Raw genomic sequence first — 6,968 nt, 5'->3', positions numbered from 1 at the left:
ACCCATCTCCTCGGGTCGCCACCGCTGGCAGCGGCGTTGCCAGCCGAAGCCCTAGAGTCGATTCCTCTCTTCCTCGCTTCTCCTGAACGTCGGCAGATGACCTATTGCCTCTGCCCTAGCTTGGATCGCGAGCCCTCCTCTGCGCCCTAGCTCCCTGATTTGAGGGGTTTCCTCTTCTGCCATTGCTGAGAGCCGAGAGCCGAGAGCCGCCGTCGCACGGAGAGTGCCGGCCACCCTTCCTCTGCCCTCGAGGCCGAGCCACATTATCGAGTTCTCTTTTCCCTTCGTGCCGTCTGCTCTAGTCGCCTTGCACCGTCACCACAGCCGAACCACTTCACCGGCCACCAGGTTCTGCCGAGCCCTAGTCTTGATCTTCTTCTTGATTTCCTTTGATTCCAGCACTGAGGGTTTGTTCTACCAGGATTTTGTGCTGTGGAGTGTCTGATTTCCAGGTGCTAATCCTCTCCGACAGTAAATTGCCTTGGCTGTGATTGAAGGTGAGGTGCACAGATTGATATAGAATTATGTTATCATTAGTGTGATGATTTCTTAAGCTCTATTTTGATATAGACAGTGAATCGCAGGTTATTGCTTGGATTCCAGCAACTACCTCTGTTCCGGCAGCAACGTTACCGGTTGAGGCTTCAGAATTAGGTAAGTGGAGGAGGTAATTTTGAATACGAACTAGATTTAATTCTAGCTATGAAAAGGATAGGGTTATTGGGGCGATAAGAAATGATTAGGGTTAAGGAAACTAACCCTAGTTGGTCGAGGTTTATGGATTAGGGTTTTGCCCTAATTTAGTGTAAGAGATTTTATTTAGTTATTTATATGATTGTAGCTAAATAAAATATATTTCTATTCGTGACTCAGGGTTTTGACACGAGACGAGCATCTCGACGTCCGAGTTGGACCGGACTGATCTTATTTTCCTATTGGAGGCGGGTACTTTGACTTATGTCTTTTGATATGCATGATAATATGTTTAACATATAACAGTAATTGTGTTACCTGTTTATTTCGGTTGGTCACTACATGATTAGTACATGTTGTTTGTTTATTTATTCTGCACTGCATATTATCTACCTGATCACATATGCCTTAGGTAGTGACCTAACCACATGCTCTGTTATATTCTGGATCTAGGGTTTATTTGATACCCTCTTCGATTTGTGTACCTTCTATTTGATACGTCTTCTTGTGGTACACACTTTGTATCTATTTATATGGATCATGCCATGTTATTCATGAGATTGCCATGTTTAGTATCATGCATCATGATTGCATGCTGTGCGATTGTCGGCTCTACTTTGGTTGAGCTCATCGCCAGTTACATGTACTGCACACATCACCCATGGATTTGTATATCTGGCTGGTGTGTGGCGGTTCTGCTGTTTGGCTCCAGGTGACTCAGCGTGGTAGCCGGCAGTCGGTTCCGCCCTGTTTGGCTCCGTTGGCATTTAGGGTAGCAGCGTAGCCGGCAGATGGTGGACTTTGTTTGGCTCCGTTGGTCGGACTCAGCGTAGTAGCCGGCAGAGATATCCTCCCGTCATCTCACGGAGATGAGAGCATTGCTCCCCCATTTATGATTTGGGGTCACAGGACAGGAGTACTCCGACAGCATTCCGCTTACTCGGTCATTGCTCAGGAGCATTGATTTCAGAGTATGGGGTTGACATATGCATTTATTGCATTTTATTTGCTTGTGATTGCTGCACTTATATGCTGCATTTGTTTGGATGCATTGATTGACATGCATACAGGATTATGACTCACTCGGTCCGACGACCTGCTACCTTTATACTTTGATCCGGTCAAGACAGTTATCTTCTGATTTCATTTCATTGCATTTATCCTCCTCATATTCGTGAGACTGTACGCATGATTAGTGTTGTCTGTTATTTGTTTTATTATGCATATCGGTTGTACCTGCTGAGTGTTGGACTCACCCGCCTCCATTGTTGAGGCTGTCCGGAGCAGTTCCAGTCGCTGGCCCCCATCTACACGTAGAGCTAGTTCTCTACTAGGTTGTTATTTGCTTTATTTTGGTTTTTCTTCCATCAGACTATGTTTTAGTTTTGTTTTGGATTTTATTTATGGATATTGTACGGATTGTTACCGTTTGATGGTCTTTGGATGGTTTGGTTTTTATTCTACTATATGCCTGCCTGGACGGCAGAAGAGGTGAGTTCGTTGGATTTGAGCTTTACGAGTGTAGTGGAGTAGGGTGGATTTCGAGTCAGAGTCCTACTATGATTGATTACTATTATTAACTGCGTGGTTGTGACAGCCAGAGGCTGAATATCTTTATAAACTGCGTGGTGTTTGTTTTTTTATTTTTGTTATCATTCCAGCCGCCTGTGGCTGAAGTATATGTGATATGTAGAAAGTTTCATATTGTCCGCCGTACAGGGGAGATGCTGCCGAAATTTCTTCGGACAGAGACTCCTCTGGGGCGTGACACTTACGCCTTTCGTTTTTTCCCTCCAAAATTATTTTCGAAAAATTCATTTTCATCCTTTCACGGTTTATTAGTATTGATAAAATATTGAATTTGGCAAAATTTGAAATAATATTTTTTAAAATATTTTTTTAATAATATTTTATTATTTTTTTTAAACTGGTGAACTTCTATTTCTATCCTTCCATACCGCACTGCTAATCCAGGATCAAGTCCTGGTACATTTTTTTTGCTATTTTTTTGTGGGCAAGGTTCTTTTAAATGGCCCTCCAAGAAGGCTTTAGCACTTCTCGCCCCCCGCTCTTCTCCGGCGAAGACTTTACCTATTGGAAGAATCGGATGATCTACCATCTCAAGACGCAAGTCGAGATGTGGATCATCATCCAGACCGGTCTCGAGCTACCACTTGACGGCGCTGGAGAACTCGTTTCATGCACTAACTGGGATACCAGCATAAGAAAGAAGGTCGAAGCTGATGCCAAAGCAACCTGTATGCTGCAATGCGGGTTGACAAAAGAAGAACTGAATAGAGTCGGACCATTTTCAAGTGCGAAGGAGCTGTGGAACAAACTAATCGAGCTGCACGAGGGCACGTCAGACGCTAAAGTAAGTAAGCGTGATTTAATTTTAAATAAATTATATAATATTAAAATGCAGGAAGGTGAGACGGCGAACCAGCTTCACGCACGCATCCGGGACCTACTCAACGGGCTTCATGCGATCGGCCAAAAGGTGGAAAACCGCGACGTAATAAGGTACGCGCTAAGTGCTTTTCCGAGGAACACTTTGTGGGCATCCATGGTTGATGCTTACAAAGTTTCCAAGGATTTATCCTCAATAAAACTAGATGAATTGTTTTCTGAATTAGAATTGCATGAGCAGACTAATGCACGCCCGGTCGAGAAAGGTGTTGCTTTGGTTGCAGGTACTAGCAGAACGCGTGAACCGACGTCAAGGCGCAAATCTAAAATATCAGAGGACGAAGACGATGAATCAGACGCAGAAGACGAAGACGAAGTTATTTTCAAGTTGATAAAACTCGTACAGAAGATGTGCAAGTCGAAGAAGGCAACTCAAATGAACACAAAGGACAGATCAGATGTCACCTGCTACGGCTGTAATCAAAAAGGTCACTACAAGCCAGATTGCCCAAACAAGAAGAAAAGAAGAAAGGCATTGAAGGCAACCTGGTCCGAGTCGTCAGACGAATCCGAGACTGACAAGGAAGAAGAACCAACGAGCTTTCTCGCATTACCGGCGCAGGCTAACATAATTGACGAAATCGAGTCCGAACTCGAGTCCGAAGCCGAGAACGAGTCAGAAACAGAGTCCGAGCGAAGCCACGGATCCGCATCCGTTTCCGAAGGCCCGATTTCCACTATAAGTTCTTTTCTCGCCGAAACTCAAATAGATGACTTAAGAAATTTAGTTCCTTATTTGCTTAAAAAATTGGCTAAATCCAACATCCGGGTTAAGTCGCTCCAAAAGGAAGTAAAAGCCCTTAAGGAAGCGACTGACTCGAGTTCTTTAACTGAGTCAGTTCAAGTTGGAAGTTCAACTCAAGTCCAACAACTTGAGGAAGAAAATTCCAATTTGAAAACTCAAATTAAAGAACTCAAGGATACGTTAGAACGCTTTACGTTGGGTTCCAAGAATTTGGATCTGATTCTTGGAAAACAGCGTGCCGTTTACAACAAATCCGGACTTGGATTCAAGCCCAAAACTAAATATAGATCATATCTGTCATTGGTAAATAGAAATAAAAGGAACATAATTCAAGCATGGGTCCCCAAGTCCAACCTCGTTAATCAAATTGGACTTGGACAATATTGGGTCCCCAAGGATCAGGTCCACTACCTCGATAGACCATATCGAGGCTATGATCCAGGGGGAGCAAGAAGGAAAACAATTTTAATAAATTAAATTCAAAATTCATAAATCTAAAATTCACAATTAAATTAAAATTCAAAAATTAAAATTCGAAATTTAATTAAAATTCAAAATTCGAAATTAAATTAAAATTCAAAAATTCAAAATTTAAATTACAAATTCAAAATTAGAATTCAAAATTAAATTCAAAATTTGAAATTTAAAATTCAATAGAAGGAGGATCCAGAATAGCTGGCACTCCCAACTAAATTACCCGACTGGGTAACCGAACTTAATCTACCCGAAATGGGTAAACAAGAGTAGACTACCCGGCAGGGTAATTAAGGTTAGATAAAATAGGCTAGGTTTAACTTTACTAACAGTACTGGTGATGTTTTTGGATGATAGTACGTTAGGGAAGCTTGGGCATCGCATGTCTAGGAAGATATGGCTTCGACCTGGTGCATTTGGCCAAGTGGAACTGACCGAAGCTACCCTTAAATGGATCCTAACTAGTTAGACCAAGTTTTAGTATTAAGTTCAATGGGTAAGACTATTTGGAAAACCTCGAAGGCATGGTTACTTTAATGAGTTCATTGTGACTCACCATAGCCCAGAAGTTTATCCAAAGAATGCTTACTTGTTGAACCCAAAGCTAAACCTGAATCTAACACAAAGTTAAACCAACCCCTTAAACTGAACCACAATTCATCTCACCACAATTATAGGATTACCTGATTGAAAATTTAGATCGGGTGAGATGACTAAGAAATTAAAACTAAAATTAACTTAAATAAAGTTAATTCAAAATTAATTTCAAAACTATTTTAAAAAATTAATTTCAAAACTATTTTAAAAAATTAATTTCAAAATTATTTTAAAACTTAATTTCAAAATTATTTTAGAAACTCAATTTCAAAATTATTTAAAAAATCAATTTAAAAATTATTTAAAAAAAACATTTAAAAAATCTTTTGAAAATTAATTTCAAAATTATTTTAGAAAATTAATTTCAAAATTATTTAAAAATCATTTCAAAAATCTTTTAAAACTTAATTTCAAAATCATTTCAAAAATCTTTTCAAAATTAATTTCAAAATTATTTTAGAAAATTAATTTCAAAATTATTTAAAAATCATTTCAAAAATCTTTTGAAAATCAATTTCAAAATTATTTAAAAATCATTTCAAAAATCTTTTAAAACTTAATTTCAAAATCATTTCAAAAATATTTTGAAAATTAATTTCAAAATTATTTAAAAAATCATTTCAAAAATCTTTTGAAAATTAATTTCAAAATTATTTTAGAAAATTAATTTCAAAATTATTTAAAAATCATTTCAAAAATCTTTTGAAAATCAATTTCAAAATTATTTAAAAATCATTTCAAAAATCTTTTAAAACTTAATTTCAAAATCATTTCAAAAATATTTTGAAAATTAATTTCAAAATTATTTTAGAAAATCAATTTCAAAATTATTTAAAAATCATTTCAAAAATCTTTTAAAACTTAATTTCAAAATCATTTCAAAAATCTTTTGAAAATTAATTTCAAAATTATTTAAAAAATCATTTCAAAAATCTTTTAAAACTTAATTTCAAAATCATTTCAAAAATCTTTTGAAAATTAATTTCAAAATTATTTTAGAAAATTAATTTCAAAATTATTTAAAAATCATTTCAAAAATCTTTTAAAACTTAATTTCAAAATCATTTCAAAAATCTTTTGAAAATTAATTTCAAAATTATTTTAGAAAATCAATTTCAAAATTATTTAAAAATCATTTCAAAATCTTTGAAAAACTTATTTAAAATTGATTTGAAAAATCTTTGAAAAACTTATTTAAAAATCCTTTGAAAATTCATTCCAAAATTGTTTGTAAAATTATTTTATTCATTTCAAAATCATTTCAAAATTATTTGAAAAATCTTTGAAAAACTTATTTAAAAATTATTTGAAAAATTTATTTAAATAAAAAATCATTTTAAACTTAATTTCAAAATCCTTTGAAAAATCTTTGAAAAACTTATTTAAAAATGATTTGAAAAATCTTTGAAAAACTTATTTAAAAATCCTTTGAAAATTCATTTCAAAAATCTTTTGAAAATTCTTTTCAAAATCTTTTAAAATTAATTCAATTACTGTCAAAATATTAATTTAAAAGGATTTAAAAATATTTAATTATCAAATTCTGATTGCTAAAGTTAACTCTAATTAATTTTCAATAAATTCTCAAAAGTTTAGCATTTGCTCATTTGGAACTTAAATTTTCAATATTTTCAAATAATCTCATCTCAAACTCATTCATAAGTTGCAAATCTAGAATGGATGAGCTGGAATTAGGATAATATAAAGTTCTTCTTATGCTTGTACTCTAAGACCCTAAGAATTTAATTTGGCATTAATTAAGGGGGAATGAACAGAGTCATGCTAGTACTTTAAGGCTAAACAAATTCCTTTAGGACTCTGATACCCAATCAAGTTAAATAATTTAATTTGACTCATGCTTGGACACCTAAACTCAAAGAATTTATTAAGGCATTAATTTAAAATTTAAATTATCTATGCAACAATTCTTTTCAAACACCTTATGAATTGAGCTAAGTACTTCACCTAAATTTTTTTTAAGTCTGAGTAC

General features: G+C 35.1%; 1 long non-coding RNA gene across 1 annotated transcript; it reads left to right on the top strand.

Moving 5' to 3' along the window:
* The first annotated feature begins 291 nt into the window (after nt 1–291).
* On the top strand, nt 292–934 carry LOC121968149. The gene is made up of 4 exons (XR_006107964.1): nt 292–348; nt 422–497; nt 585–654; nt 874–934. It is a non-coding gene; the product is annotated as an uncharacterized LOC121968149 (long non-coding RNA).
* Nucleotides 935–6,968: the final 6,034 nt, after the last annotated feature.

The sequence above is a fragment of the Zingiber officinale genome, chromosome 3B (genome assembly GCF_018446385.1).
Source record: "Zingiber officinale cultivar Zhangliang chromosome 3B, Zo_v1.1, whole genome shotgun sequence".
NCBI classification, from domain to species: Eukaryota; Viridiplantae; Streptophyta; class Magnoliopsida; order Zingiberales; family Zingiberaceae; genus Zingiber; species Zingiber officinale.
This window is presented reverse-complemented; position numbering and strand designations above follow the sequence as displayed.